The 16502-nt window shown below is 44.1% G+C and overlaps 1 long non-coding RNA gene across 3 annotated transcripts in view; it reads left to right on the top strand.

The window, feature by feature from the left end:
- LOC140907829 (uncharacterized) overlaps positions 1–16502 on the top strand; it is a 91635-nt gene that overhangs the window by 73768 nt on the left and 1365 nt on the right. For all 3 annotated transcript variants that reach the window (XR_012157648.1, XR_012157650.1, XR_012157649.1), the window contains 3 exons: positions 1786–1841; positions 2691–2846; positions 2938–3046. This is a non-coding gene — a long non-coding RNA (uncharacterized lncRNA). The remainder of the gene's footprint in view (positions 1–1785; positions 1842–2690; positions 2847–2937; positions 3047–16502) is intronic.

Below are 16502 nucleotides of genomic sequence, written 5' to 3'. Positions count from 1 at the left end.
CAGGGAGAACCTCCATTGCTCTAATTTCTGATCATTAGATCTCCCTGAAAATCTCTGGCTATAAAACGTTCGACACAATTTTTTAACGAAATCAGATTTAGGGGAGAGAACTGCTGAGGTAGCCAATTGCCTTCCAATATTTGAAACAGTTTGTTAGCCCGTGGCATTTTCTCAGTTTGTTGCTGATGGTGTGTTTAAGTGGCAGTGAATGATGGAAAACCACTCCCTCTTCCACTGCTACAGTGGTACTGACAGTGATCAAAGTTCCATATCTACCTACCTATAGCTGTCACACACTTGTGGAGACTCTGCACCTGCTGCTCTTTAACTCTCCCTAAAGCAGGAGTGTGGCAAGTGAGGGCTGTGTGTGCAGAATAAAAATAGCACTGGGAGCGAGCCGGGGGGTATAAAACGCTCAGCGTTCCTGAATGAAGGGGCCTGTTAATTCAGAGCAGGGCTTCAAAGATTTCATGCTCTTAGGCCTTGTCTACACTACAGAGTTTTGTCTACTAAAGTCAGGTTTCATTGGCAAAACAGTGGAGGTGTCCACACTGGAGTGGTCCTTCTGCCGGGAAAACGATCCTGCTTTGCCCACAAAATTAAACCATCTCGACGAGAGGCGTAGAGCTTTTTGCAGCAAAGTTATATCGACAGCGTGTCAGTGTAGATAAAGCACTTTGTTACATCACTGGAAATGGCCTCCAGGGGGTGTCCCTCGTTGCCCATCCTGACTCCTCTGGTCAGCAGTTCCAACTCCGCTGCCCTGCACCCAGGTATACAGGCATCTGCCCCTCCCCCTTTAAAGGCCCAGGAATTTTTGGAATTCCACTTCCTGTTTGCACGCGGCAGTGCCATGCAGCAAACGCTCTCCCGCTTGGAGACTCTCACCCAGTGTCTCTGCCTCCACGTGTGGAGCAGGAGCATGGGGTTCACTAACTGGCTTTCCAAAAAAATTCACTATCATGGCTATGGAATGATTTTCCCTCTCAGTCTAGCTGTAAGCCCTGATCTGAATTGGCATTCGCAACTGGGTGGATGGCAGCAGCAAAGGAAACAGAGTCTTGGTGGGCCTTTGATTTGCCTTATTGGATCGGACCATTGGTCCGTCGAGTCTGACCTCCTGCTTCATGGGGGAGCATAAACCCCCTGACAATGTAATTCACCAATTATGGAAGGAGTGCCAATCAATTCCTGGCCTCTGGGGGCAATCAGCTTGCACCCTGGGGTATGAGATCTGATTGCCTCTGCCTTAGAAGGCTTAAGTACAAGTATTTATGGTCATAAAATTTAGCTACAGTCTTTGACAGCCTGACCTCCTGTGGCTGTGAATTTCACAGCCAGTGTCTTTTGCAGTGATTGTTTTAAGTTCAGCTGCCATTCATTTCATCGAGTGACCCCCTTGTTCTCCTTATGGGGACAGTATAAAGTGGAAGGGTTGATCGATAATGACACTTAGCGCTTCTACAACACTACATTGTCAAAGAGCTGTACCGGCATTAGCTGATGAATCAATCATTCAGTTTCTACTAGACCTTCGTGAAATTAAACATAATGGAAACCTTTACAAGGTCCGCATTTGTCAGCCCTTACCACAGAGATCTCCTGCTTTAAGGACTTGTCCTTACTGGTGATTTTCCCCAATGTTGGCCAATAACTGTTACAGCTGCAGCGGTGCAAATCCTACTGCAGACAGACAAAATTGGACTGGTGGAATGGACCTCTGCTTAAAACCAGAGTAACCTCAACCAGTGCAAATTATGGCTTTCCTTTTTTACACTGGTGCAGCTATGCTGGGGGCTGGACAGTGACTGCTGAATCCCAAGAGTAATCAAGGCATACAGGTAGGAAATAGCTCAAATCCTGTGCAAGAAGCATTGCTGACCGGTGGATGATGATTCCCTTTTGTGGCAACTTTTGAGCTTTCAAAATTTGGTTTAGTTCCATATTGTAAAGGAAACCTTTTGAACATGTGTGTGTTTTCATGTTCTGTAGCTTGGTAGCTGGACCCTGGGTTGGGATATAGAAGATCCAGGTTCCAAGGCTCTTCTCTGCCTCATGAATTTAGAGGAAGAGTTCTTCATCCCAGATCACTCTGAATTGGGTGGAGAAGGGACTCGAACCTGGTTTCCCATGCCAGTGCCCTAACCCTCAGGCTACAGAGCGTGAAAGAGGTTCTTGAGCTGAAATATTTTTTGACAAAGTCTTCGTTGAAACTGAACCATCACTGTGAAACGTTTTGGCTTCAATGAAACAGCGTATTTCACCGAAATCTGATTTGGTCAAAAATGTTCCCATATGCTCTAGGAATAAACAGAAGGGACTATCTCATTGTATTTCTGTACTGAGCCTCGCACATTAGGGCCCCGATCTTGGTTGGAGCCTCTAGGCGCTACAGGAATAAAACTAATTAATAATTAGTCAAGGATTGGTTGTGGTTTGCTACCTGCCTCACAAGTAAATGTTTACAGTTTGGAGGACATTCTGTAACACACATGTTAGACACGTGTCATAGGACCTCCGAGAGGTAGATAAATATTTATCCCTGTTATACAAGTGGGCAAACTGAAACATAAAGTAGACTTGCCCAATGTCACACCAGAAGTCATTAGTACAGTAGAAGTTTATTCCTAAGGCTCCCAGGTTCATGCTTCAACCACGACATACACTCCTTTCCTCTCACTTTATTACAGGTAACAAAACTTTGTGTGAGAAATCCATCTCATGGGCTGACTTGAACCATCCATATGATATGAAAATCAAACACCAAGATCAAACATTTCTGTCACACAAATTCTATCGAGTGACCATATGCAGTACTAGAGCTGTCCTGTATCGTTTCAACACAGGTTTGCACCAGTGTCCATTCTGACAGCTTGGTACAATGGAGTTTTCGTTGCTTGCATTTCACACTATTATTCCGCTTCTTCTTTCTAACAGATCTGAAATTCTACACCCAGAATAAGAACAGAGTAGCAGCCAGAAGTGCCCCAAATGGCACATTTTCCTCTACAGCCACTTGCAGAAGAAGCTGAGTTTGCTACTCCAGGTAACTGCTATTTCCACTATTGTAATAACAGTCCTCCCAACAGCTGCCATTGTAACAATGCAATTATGAGGGCCATATGGCACCCAGGCAGCAGCCCTGGTTATAATAACTTCACGTAACCCTTCAGACTGCAGGTTTCTTCCTGGTCTTGTTGTTATTACCTGCATATTTATTAAAGGAATAGGGTTTTTTTGTTTGTTTTCAGTATCTAGTGGAGCTGTCATAGCGTGTTGTGATGTTGCCTCAGTAATCTTTGAGCTTGCTTAAAATATTTTCTCCAGCTACGTCGAACAGATGTTAACTTAAAGACAAAATGAGATGAAATATTTAATGTTAAAATATTGTCACTGGACATTGAAAGGTTATTGGATGCTGGCCAGAAGTAGTAGCTCCATTAACTGTTTTTAATTAAAATACAAATCACGTAATTTAGTAAATTATAAGTGTCAAAATATTGCTGGAAGATGAAATATCAGACAATAATATATCCCCTTAAATGCTTCAATTTCTGCAAATATTATGGTATAAAATGTTATGTATATTTCCTAAGAAGAAATATGGTAGGGCCAGGCAAAGAGAGGGTGGTGATGTGTGTGGATGGGGACATGTGTGGCGGGGGGAATGCTGGGAAAGTGGGTGTGGTTGTGGGGAGGATGCTGGGAATGTGGATGGATGGGAAGATGGGAATATGGCTTGTCTATACTGCCCCACAGTTTGGACTATAGGGACATGATAACGGTGTGTACCAAAGTGCACCACTGTAACCCCCTGTGTGGATGCCGCAGGCACAAACTAAAAGCTTTCTAGTTTGCATTAATGGTAGTCCTCTTCAAACAGGATTACATTAATGTGAACTAGGAACCCTGTCGTTTGCACCTGCAGAGTTCACACAGGGAGTCATAGTAAAGCACATTGCTATTCACGACTCACAGACTGAACTGCAGGGCAGTGCATGCATAGCCTCAGGTTAAAATACCAACCTCTGGCTTGCATTCTCTTTCTGATTCATTATTTATTAATTTTTTTAAAATGTTTTCTTTTTCAAAATAACACAAGACCAAGTGCACCGAGCAGGGCATTTTCCCTCCTTACACTAAAAAGAAAAGGAGTACTTGTGGCACCTTAGAGACTAACCAATTTATTAGAGCATAAGCTTTCGTGAGCTACAGCTCACTTCATCAGATGCATCAGATGCTCTAATAAATTGGTTAGTCTCTAAGGTGCCACAAGTACTCCTTTTCTTTTTGCGAATACAGACTAACACGGCTGTTACTCTGAAACCTCCTTACACTGTCGCTCAGAGTTGTGTTGCTGGCCCATGAAAAGTGGTTAGCGTTGATCTGTTAAGTCGTCCCCTGCAATGTATGTTTCTTAGCTATGCCTGTTTCCTTAGCAAAGAGGGAAGCTGAATGCAGGCTAAGTGGTCCATTTTCTGCACTGTGATTAATTTTGAGCATGCGAAATGTTACTGCTTTCCAAAACTGCAAGCTCCCAGCAGTTTGCCAAAGTCTTAACTTTCCCTTAGCAAGATCAGTTGCAAAGCTATACAAAGCACTCACACAAGAGCTACGAGCCCCTTCAGTTCTTTCTGACAATTTCACCCTCCTCATTTTTTCTGCCAAATATATATATAGCTATATCTTCCATCTCATAAATGGAGAAGCTCAATGAGTGTGATGGATCAGGAGTGACAGCCATCAGATTGCCAGCACCTTTCTCCTACATGTGTGTACATATGAACACACCCTTAAACATATGAATATCCATCAATCCATAGGGCATTGAGCCACTCTCAAAATCCCTTGATTTCCAGGGACAAATCAAAACACAGACATCAATGAGAATCCTTTTATACTTAGTCTAAGATCCTGATTTTTGTTCCCACTCACCTTAAAATTGTTGAAATGGATCATTAGTACAGGCTGGACCTGGCTCCCTTTTACTTCCTCAGCAAGAACAGAGGGGGAGGGGAGGAAGAGAATTTTCAAAAAGAACTGGAAGAATAGCCATCCAGCTGGCAGCTCCGACTGGGTCTCCCTCCGGGAAATGAACCCATTATATTAACTGTGATACACCAAGCTGCCTTGTGCATATATCAATCTCCAAAATGTTTTTAAAAGTTCATTAACTTCTAGTGGAAAGTTGTGGCTGCGTCAGTTGCCTCAGAGTGGTTCTTGTCGAGTCTCGGCCCTGACTGGGGAATACTTTGTTGATGTAGACGGGTCTATTAGGAAGTGTAGGTCTGCTGGGATATATAAAAGGCAAAGCTTCACTCTTCTGAACATTTCCTTAGTGCCGCACTTTAAACATGGCATGGGGAAGCATGCTCTGAATGCCTCAGCTGCTTTTTACTAGTTGGACTTCAGGTTGAATGTTTCAATTTGGTTAGCAGCCTGTAAAGGACGCCAATAAAAAAGGGAATTTGGGGGTGTTGCGGAGAGGGGAAGGATGTGATACATCCAGAGGTTTCTTGTTCTTCTTTTGAGGCTTTGTTTTTAACCGGTAATAGAACTGTCTTTTGTCCACTGGGGATCGTGACCCATTTATCCAAGAGATAATTGCTCATCCTTGAAATAAACAATGCACTTTCTTTAAATGTAAGGAACGTACATATTAAAAAGGCGAGGAGGGGGAAGGGCAGTGGCGAGATAATCTGCTGCCAGGAGTCTCTGTTGCTGACATGCTCTATGGATCCACGGTTCACCTTCAGCAAGAGGCATTTATGAAATAAAGCAGCGACAACTACAGAAAAATAAATAGGCTTCCACAGAGCTTGGTCTAGCTTTGTTTGCCTTGTTTGTCAGCGTCCGTACTCTGTGGAACTCTGTGCAGCACATCTGGTGGTTGAATAATATCCTGTAAGGAGACATAACATTATAGCTGCCATGAGTTTCTTTTCCATGCGGTCAAAGTTTAATTTCCATTTTTGTTCTAAGGCCCAGCTCTCATGTTTCCCCATCAGAAGAAACCACAGGGGAGCTCCCAAGTTAGGCAGAAAAGTGAGGCGAAAGTGTGTCCAAAATGCCGTGTTGTCTAGAGGAATGTCTTGCCGCGCCATGGATCGGACGTGGGGCCCGCCTAATGCACAGACATTCTGAGAATCAATGGGAAATTCTGCAGGCTTTTCCCTGAAGAGGAAGGGTGGCCTAGTGGCTAGCACACTGGTGTGCAATTTGTAAGACCTGGGTTCAAGTCCCTGCACTGCAGATCGCCTGTGTGACATTGGGCAAGTGACTTAGTCTCTCTTGGTTCTCACCTCTGCCACTGTATCATGGGGATAACAGCACTGCCCAGGGTGCCCATTAAAAAGTACAAGACAGTCAGATTCTACAGTGTAGGGGGCCATGTGGCTACCTCAGGTAGCTAGATCTTGGGACATACTTAAAGGCTGTGCCATATACACAGTGGATCTACATTCTCTGCAGAGCCAGTGCCCACCCATGCAACAGCAGCTTTGCCAATAATCTAGTTTGAACATCCTCTGGGTTTCTCAAAAGTAAAATTTCTAAAGTGCCATCGTTCCCCCCACCTCAGTGTGCATTTTGGATGGATTTACAGAGCGTTGCTCACACGCTTCTGCATCTGCTGCTGGCTTACTGCGCCTTGGGCATGACTGACAGGACCTGCTGCTGTTCGTGGGAGGTGCTGCCCGAAGCAGGTAGACTAATTGTCCACACATAGTTGGAAGCAATCCAGGTATGTCACCAGCTGTTCACTTGAGACACTGCCTTCTCTGAAGATTTTCTTCAGATCCTGTGACCCAAACCTCAACTGTCTAGCCTTTGAATTAGCAACTCACAGGAGCTGCCTGATTTAAGACATGGTTTTGCTCCCGCCGGCATCCAATGGAGTTTTCGAGTGTTGTGTTATGGCAGTTAGTAGGAGAGGTAGGATGAATAAAAGGACATTTTTAAGAGTTGAAGGCAGGTTTATAGCTGGCTTGGCCTCTGACAGGCACCCCCTTGGTGTCCTTCCATAACCCAAAATCTTGCATTAGCAGAGAACCAGATCAGGGTTGGATCCCCCTTGCACCAACATAACTTTCCTGGATGTGATGCAATGCAGTAGCTCTTCCTCAGGGGAGAAGGTCTGTACGGGCAGCACACACCCACCTGAAAGCGTTAACTCAAGTTGGCTGCAACCTTTTTGAACAAAAATGGGCTTTGTCTGATTTTTTTCCCCCTATTTTATTTGCTAGGATTTGGAAGGAAATCCCCCCAAACATCTCCGTTTGAGATTTCTTGGTGTTTTTTTTCTGCCTTACTCTGCACCCCCCACCTCCACCCTTTTTTAAATGGCAACATGGAAAAAGAGGGGAAATATTCAAGTTCTCCTTTTTTTAACTGAAAAATGGGAAAAACTCAAATTGTTGCTAAACGTATTTACCATTTTTAACCAGATTCAGTATTAATATGTGGCAAAAGGAGGAGGCATTTTGTGTTTTTCTGTGGTTAATTTGTATTTAATTGAGCCTAATACATAGTTAATATATTAATGCAGACGACTGAACTCTGCCTGCTGTTAAGTTTGTTCTTTGGAGACTTTTTTTGCATATTGCCTAGCTGTTGTATTCTGTTCCTCTTGAAGCCCTGCTCATGAGTGTCACTGGAAAGGGAAAGATGCAGGAGAGTAAAGGTTTGTTTCGTATCCTGTAGGAAAGTTTTTAATTACTATTTTGGCAGAGAACAAGTTTAACTGGTTTTTCAGTCACCAACTATAAGGTCATTGTTATCACGAGCCATAAAGAAGATACAGAAATGAGGTACTAAAGTATCGGGGCTGTGTACCTCTGGTAATTTAATGACAGGTTTCAGAGTAACAGCCGTGTTAGTCTGTATTCGCAAAAAGAAAATGAGTACTTGTGGCACCTTAGAGACTAACCAATTTATTTGCTCAAATAAATTGGTTAGTCTCTAAGGTGCCACAAGTACTCCTTTTCTTTTTGGTAATTTAACACCACTCTTGTAATCCTATGAGTCACCTGTGACTACTTTGCAAATGCTGATGCGCTTAGATGAAAGCCACAGAAAATGATCTAAATCAAAGCTGGAGAGCTGTAAACATTGTTGGAAGGGGTGAGAAGGAACTAATCTGGGAGTTGATCCAAGTTTTATCTGAGGAGATGTAAGCAAGGTGTGCCTTCCCCTAGTGGCTCAAGGGTCCTGAGAAATTACCTGCTTCGCACAATTGTGCCAGTGTGCTGATCGCTGCAGCATTGCGATGTGGGGCTCCATCACCCTCCTCTAGTTTTTGTGCTCACTTTTGCCAGTGGAGATGAGCTAAATCAGTGTAGAAGAATTCAGAATATGGGTTTTCTGGGGTTTATGGGTGGGATGAATATTGCTACCTCTCACGGCAACCACAATCCAGCGGGGTAAAATTCAGCCTGTGTGAAGGAACATAGGATATAGGTCTGGACGGGACTTCCAGAGTCATCGAGTCCAGTCTCTTGCTAGTGTAGGCAGTCCTACCATACAGTCCCATTCAGAAGTTTATTGAGCTCTAAAGAGCCAGCACAAGGTATATGCACCACCAAAATCCCACTTAAGTCCTCAGGGATTCCAGCTACTTGGAATTCTGGGTACCACTCTTTTACTTTTCATGTCTAGAATAACTCCCACTCCTCCCGCACAGCAGGTGCAGTTTTTATTTTCAGGGCAACGTCAAACCCTTTAGAGGGCTAGAGGCTAAAAGTGGGGAAATGCTCCCTCTCCTGTTGGGCAGAAATTTCGGGTAAGGATCCCAAACGGTCTGAACTCTGGCCAAATGAGCGGATACGCATCATGACATCAGCCCCGAAGATCCATGGGCTCCAGGATGCCATCCCCATGGTTCATCTTCACCAAACATTGTGGTTAAAATCGGAATGAGGTTTTGATCAAAAATTTTCCACTGAAACTTTCCATGGTTTTTTGGTGGAAAATTGGGTTTTCAGTGCAACAAAGCATCTGTGAAAACTTTTGATTTTCAGTTGAAAAACCTAGACAACTGAAAACTGAAATGTTTTGATTCGGATATCCCACCATGGTGCCTCATGTGAGTTGTAGTTTGGTTTCCTCATGTCCCTATTCTCCTCTATAGGCTCAGCTCCCCAGTTAGACAGCTCCCCTGATGTACCATGGCCAAGGATTGTCTTGAGGCAACTTCCTCCTTTCACCATAAGTGGAGACTATGGTGCACAAAAGAAGATGAAGTCTGTGCAGGGATTCCAGACTGGAGAGGAGAATGGTGTTGACTGAAGCACTATATTCTGGTGAAACAGAGTCATAGAACTGAAGGCCAGAAGGGACCACCTAGTCTGACCTCCTGTATATATCACAGGCCAGCAGCACCTGCCCTCTAAACCAAGCAACATTTTCCTTTGAGCTGACATAGAACCATTTTTGATTTTTTTGCCGAAAAGTTGCAGTTTTCCATAGCCCATTTTCGGCTCTAATCTGACCCCAAATTCCCCACCTCATCATTTCACACACCCGGCTTACAAATCATACCAAAAAAGCCCAATATATGAGCTTCCTAGGGGTTGCAGTGAATTCTTTGCTGTTTTGTTTGCAGGCGTGATAGGAGAGATCAGAACACCGGGACTTGGGAAAACCTTAAGGAAACAGTGAAGGTCAGTGGGTGTTGATCTGGCACATCTGTGCACCCAGCTTCTGCAGTAACCGAACAAAGGCTGTTATTCTGAGCAGGTGTGAGAGAGATTGTTTCGGTAGACCTGAGGAGCAGCTAAATCAGTGACCATTTGTTTGCACTGTGCCTAGCACAATAGGGTGCTGGTCCGTGACGGAGGCTTTTAGGCACTGCCACAATGCAAATAATAAGTGATAATTATTATTGGCTTTTTCCATACTACACTGTACAAAAGGATGTGCCTGGTGTTTGTGGACACGCACGTACACACACACACACACACAGAATGTGACACTGAAGCTTTGTTGCAGCCTGAGGCCTAACTATTAGCACTGCTTGCTGCAAGGGAAGATGGGATTGTACATCGCTGGAGTGCATTTTAAATTTTAGGTGCATGAGTAAAGGCACCCAGAGGAAGAGTTGCCCAGACCCAACGACTCCAGAGCGGGTGCCTCCCCAGGAGCCTGGGATAAGCAAGTCCTGTATGTTCCCTTAGAAGACTCTGAAGAAGTGGAGGGGACCTGTGAGGCTGCCCCTTGAAGACCTCAGTGACAGGAGAGCAGACCTCCTTTGTCACTCCTTAAAGGTGAGATCCCAGTGCTGGAGGACAACTGCCAGGCACCTTCCTCAAGAAAACCTACCACTGATGGTAAGAGGATTGCTGAGAAGAGGGCTGTGTTAGACCTTTTCACCAAGGCTCATCTCCTGAGCGGAAGACATGACCCTAGTCGCATGTTTTTCCCCTTGCTAGTTTGCCCAATTCTTTATTGTAACTGCAGAGAGGCAACAAGGTCTAGCAGATGTGTCACTGACTGGGAATCAGGAAACTTGGGTTCCCAGCTCCATCACTGACCTGTGGTGTGACCGTGTGCGAACCACTTCACTTCACCTAGCGGTGCTTTCATCTTGTCCATTGAGAGTGTCTCTTGTAACGTGTTTGTCCAAAGTGAGCAAAATGGGTCCCTGGTCTCAGTTGGGACTTTGGGCTCTGTCAAGGTTCATCCCCCACTCTGAACTCTAGGGTACAGATGTGGGGACCTGCATGAAAAAACCTCCTAAGCTTATCTTTACCAGCTTAGGTCAAAACTTCCCCAAGGTACAAAATATTACACCCGTTGTCCTTGGACTGGCCGCTACCACCACCAAACTAATACTGGTTACTGGGGAAGAGCTGTTTGGACGCGTCCTTCCCCCCAAAATACTTCCCAAAACCTTGCACCCCACTTCCTGGACAAGGTTTGGTAAAAAGCCTCACCAATTTGCCTAGGTGACTACAGACCCAGACCCTTGGATCTTAAGAACAATGAACAATCCTCCCAACACTTGCACCCCCCCTTTCCTGGGAAATGTTGGATAAAAAGCCTCACCAATTTGCATAGGTGACCACAGACCCAAACCCTTGGATCTGAGAACAATGAAAAAGCATTCAGTTTTTTACAAGAAGACTTTTAATAAAAAATAGAAGTAAATAGAAATAAAGAAATCCCCCCTGTAAAATCAGGATGGTAGATATCTTACAGGGTAATTAGATTCAAAAACATAGAGAACTCCTCTAGGCAAAACCTTAAGTTACAAAAAAGATACACAGACAGAAATAGTTATTCTATTCAGCACAATTCTTTTCTCAGCCATTTAAAGAAATCATAATCTAACACATACCTAGCTAGATTACTTACTAAAAGTTCTAAGACTCCATTCCTGGTCTATTCCCGGCAGAAAACAGCATAAGACAGACCCACAGACCCTTTGTTTCTCTCCCTCCTCCCAGCTTTTGAAAGTATCTTGTCTCCTCATTGGTCATTTTGGTCAGGTGCCAGCGAGGTTACCTTTAGCTTCTTAACCCTTTACAGGTGAGAGGAGCTTTCCCCTGGCCAGGAGGGATTTCAAAGGGGTTTACCCTTCCCTTTATATTTATGACAGGCTCTACCATAGTTCAAATAATACAGTATCTTACAAAATCTTCACATGAAAGTTCTTAGTATGACACTGACCTCCTTTGTAAAGTGCTTTGAGATCTACAGAGGGAAAACACTGTTTAAGAGCCGGGTATTATTATTATGTATTGTTATGTAACATTTTATGAATCATCATTTCTATTTATTGGAGCTGGTGGGAAATACAGACTTTCCATCCCCCGGAAAATGCTGATGTTGTAGCATTTGCTTCCATCATGAAACAGGATGAAAAGATGAAATATCAGAACCTTTTACTGAGTGGAAAGTTCCCCCCAAAAGCTCTATTTGGAAATGTCCAAGTGAAAACTTTCAACATTTTAGATTGCAACAGAACATTTCGTTTTGAATTTTCCTTTCAAAATCGGAAAAAGGCATCAAAATCCATTTCCAGCATTAAAAAAAAAAGCTATTTTGACACAATTTCATGGGGGGGGGGGATTTTTCAGTTGACAGTTTTTGACCAGTTCTGCTATGTACTGACAACCAACAATGTTTGTGCAATTGTTCAGAACACATAAGGAGAAAGCGGCATACTACAATGTCAACGAATACTTATTGGAAGATTTAGTTTTGATTTATTTCCTCTGGATTATGCATTTTGAGAATGGCTGGAGGTATCTGATATTTCCTGACATATAGTCAACTGTTTGTTCACTGACCATAGACTATCTGTGTTAATGGGTCTGTGAATCCTTAGATTTATTGGGCAGGAAGGTAATGTGCTGTGACTGGCACCTGTTTATTTGTTGAGAGTGATGATGAATATCCGATGAATTTAGCCCTTTTTCTTTTTTGCTGTTCATGGTCTGATCTTGTCTTCCCTAAACCTCACTCTACTTTAGTAAGTACTCATGGAATAGCCTTTGCAAATGTGTTTCAAGCTATGGGTTGTTTGCAAACTCTTTGCTTTAGGTATTTGCTAGTCATATTGTGTGATTGGTGGTTTTTTCTACTCTCTGATTGGATGGCTGAAACTTTTCAAACAGAAGATCAGCGTGTGATGATTAGGTGTTTCTGGAAGAATAATCCATTAAATTCTGGGAATTTAGGACAATTTTCCTGACTAGATTGGTGGTTTTTTGAACATACACAAACATCTAATAATCTGACACTGTGGGTAACAACTAAGCAAATTTGATGCATTTATTTGATGCATTTGAGGATCACTTTTGGTGTAATTCAGCCAGCTCTGAGATGCTGTATTAGGCCTTTTAAGTAAAACTGTTGGGAAGAACATACTCATGTGCATCTGTTCCAGCCTTCGATTTTGAAAATGTTGAATGAAAACAGAATTAAATAAGTATGACAACCTGGTGTTAAACCCAGACCGTGGAGCGATTTGGACATATTTGCTCTCATTGCTAATATGCACAAAGGGCTCAATCCTGCTTTGGAGTGGTGACACAAAGTAACTGCATCGCAGGCTTAAACAGCCAGCTGGGGATCCCCAGATGGCATAAAGATGGGGTAGATGGTCCAACACCATCCCCTCTCAGCCCTCATTATAGGGTATATAAAGGGTGTGTGTGGCTGGAGACCACTGGGCTCCAGCAATCCCCAGCTCGTACATGCCTATTGGATAGGGTTTGCTGCCAGGTTGTAATTGAGATTGCCTTGAGTCGTTGCCCAAATCGCCACATTACTTCCAGGGCTGGGGAGCTGCAACAGTCTCTGTAACAGAAACCAGACAGAGGAATTTGGGCTGGGAAGGAGGGTTGTCAAACTGAGATGTCCAGAGATCCAAACTCATGCCTTTTAGTTCGCATTGCTTCTGGGCCAGCAATTTATTTTGAGGTGAGAATTTGCAAGTGCAGCAGTTGTCCGAACAGGTTGGTGCTCATTTTCGGATTCCTACGACAGTGGCCCCGTCGATTGCAAATGCATGAGGTGTGGCAGAGCGATTTCTTAGCATACTGCCAGTAACAGTGGGACCACAGGGGGTTTCCTGCTAAAATGGAAGTCCCAGCAGTGTTTTTATTTCCTCTTATTATTATTATTTATTATTATTTTTAGTTTCACTTTGTTTGCATGTTTGAAGGAGTTTTGACAGAGAGGGAATTTCACTGCAGGAGACCTCTGCAAAGTTTCCTGTGCAGCATAGCTCAGTGCAGCTAGCTCCTTTCCTAACTAGATTAAAGAAATATATTATGGGGCTTTTTAATTTCCCTGTGTGGAGCTGAGAGATGAAGAGCCGCCACTTGAGAAGTTTGCCAGGGGCAGAGAGTAGATGAGAATGTCAAGTCCAGTGAGGAGCTACGCAGAAATACCAGAGCATTTTTATTCAAAGGGAGTTCTTGTCTTCAGCTTCCACAGCTCCAGGCTCCAAGCTGGAGTCTCAAATGAGATCCCTAGGGTCCTACCAACAGGACAACATCTAAAGAGTCCCACTCAATTACAGTCTTAAGGCTCATTGTCATTCCCATTCTTATTGCTCTCTTTGTCATGAGGAGAATGAAATATCAGGATGTGCCTGTCTGCCATGTGGTGAATTAATTGGATCAGTGCATTGCATTACTTTGGCTAGATCCAATATTCTCTTATAAGAGGCTTCTGAAAGACCAGTACAGGTGGTAAAGCCATGGGATACATTGTGAGGTTCCGAGCAACAACCTGCACGTGTGTTACTGCTCAGTGTTCAGTATTACATCTGTGATAGTCTGTGTTCATTACACCTATGGAATAATCTCCCGGGGGAAGCGGTGGAAACCCCATCTCTTGTCATAAGTAAAACTAGACCCTATAAAAACAAACACAAATAACGATACAAGGAACAAATCTCACTTACAGGGAGATGGAAGTGATCTGATCAGTCTCTGGCTCTTATGAGAATGTACTAATGTTTGTTTTCAGTCCCAAAGCTAATGGGACCATCTTCCTCTTCACTCTGCTGTGTTTTCCAGCAGCTTCTGGTACTTACAGCAACAAATCAATTGTTTCGTCTTCTAGGTCCTGTGTTTGCCCCACTCAGCTACTCTCATTCCCCCAGAGGGGGTGAAATTTTCAAAAGCGCCTCTGTGACTGAGGCTTCTAAGTGCCATTTTCAAAACTGCCCTATACACTTAGGAGCCTAAGCATTCTTGAAAGTCAGTGAGACTTAGCTGCCTAAGGGCCCAGGTCACTTTTGAAAATGGCACTTTAGAAGCCTTAGTCACAGAGGCGCTTTTGAAAATATTACTCAGGATCTAAATTTTGCTAAATGTAAAGTTAAGGAAACATCTGTATCAATGAGATAGACAGAGCTGGTGCAAAAAAGGGAAATTATTTTTCTAGGGGAAAGTTTAAAAATGTGTGGTTTCTTTCAGATTTTCCAGTGAAAACGTGGGGGGGGGGGGTTTGTATAAAAAACCCACATAAACAAGAATCTTTTTTAAAGAACAGTTTTCTGTAAAGATTGCTTGTTTTTGGTAAAATGTTGGAGTTTTGAAAACCAAAGCCAAGCTAGACTCGACCTGCAAACTCATGTGAAAACTACAAACTGCCGTGTCTTCACTAGGATTTTACCTCCTGTTAGATAACTTGAGTTGGCCAACTTCACACCTTATACCTGAGCGAAGACGCACATGCTTAATGTGAGGAACAGCCACGTGGGCAAGGGGAAATTCTCTAACTGCAGAAGAGCTAAGGTCCTCTGACAGGAACTGAATGAAGTCACCCATGTGAGCATTTTGGTGTGGCAGAACTGACAAATGTGGTGGAATTTGGCTGGGATGCAGGTGTGTGTTTAGGGAGGTAATTTAGAAAATGTTTCCTGGGGATCGTCTATGAATGACAAGCACAGAGAGAAAAGGAGGATGGGGCAGCAGAAGTAAAATTAAGGAAAGATCCAAGAGTACCTGGGGTAAAATGGATCAGGATTGGATAGTTTCTCCTTTTCTGGAAGAGTGCCTTAGTGCCAGTGGATAGGGTGAGATTTAGGAGGAGGGGCCTGGGCTTGGTCACACTGAATGATCGGTTAATTCCCCCAGCCAGGTGTCACTGGTGCATTTAACCTACTCACACTTTACCACTGCAAGGTGGGTCATAACCTGGGGTCATTCCTTTGCCATAGATCTCATGGGACAGCCCCTGGTACCTCACATTCTCCCTACGACTACATGGTTTACTGTCTGCTTTGCTGTCTGCTTAGCACACCCCGCTGGGTGATTCTCGGAGGCCTGAGGAAAAGGTGCGACCAGCTCTGACTACAGGGGGAATGATGTGCGGTTCACAGCTAGCAAGCTGACTCAGCACTGGATGATCATGTTAAAGAAGGATTTTCATATTAGGAGACAGCCCTAAATACCCCCAGTGTAGACATTTCTATGAAAAACTGTGGGCGGATTCTTCAATGGGAGATGAGTCAGTGGTGGATCTTTAATGGTGCTAGGCAGAAAGGGCTCTCTGCTGAAGCAGCAAAGGACAGCTTCTCAGTTGAGTGAGCTCCAGCTAAATAACGCTGACATCACTGTAACTGGTAGGTGCGGGAGTCTTCGGGACAAGACCAGGTAGCATGTCCCAAGGGACTGGAGACAGGCCTGCCAAGGGCAGCTCAGGATTCTGGACCATCCTGCCCACTGATCCCAGGCCCTGAGTGGGGGTTAGCAGAGTGGGAAGTAGGAAGTGATGTGGTAGAGACATTTGCCTACAGGACATTCACACTGACGGGTAGGGAACCGGATTAACAGGCTATTGCCAACGTTCCTGTGGGGTGTGTTTTACTTATTCGTATAGATCAGTGGTTCTCAACTGTGGTCCACCACTTGTTCAGGGAAAGCCTATGGCGCACCGGGCTGGTTTGTTTACCTGCTGCATCTGCAGGTTCAGCCGATCGCGGCTCCCACTGGCCGCGGTTCACCACTCCAGGCTAATGTGGGCTGCGGGAAGGGCAGGCA

Source organism: Lepidochelys kempii, chromosome 2, assembly GCF_965140265.1.
Source record: "Lepidochelys kempii isolate rLepKem1 chromosome 2, rLepKem1.hap2, whole genome shotgun sequence".
In the NCBI taxonomy this organism is placed as follows: Eukaryota; Metazoa; Chordata; order Testudines; family Cheloniidae; genus Lepidochelys; species Lepidochelys kempii.
This window is presented reverse-complemented; position numbering and strand designations above follow the sequence as displayed.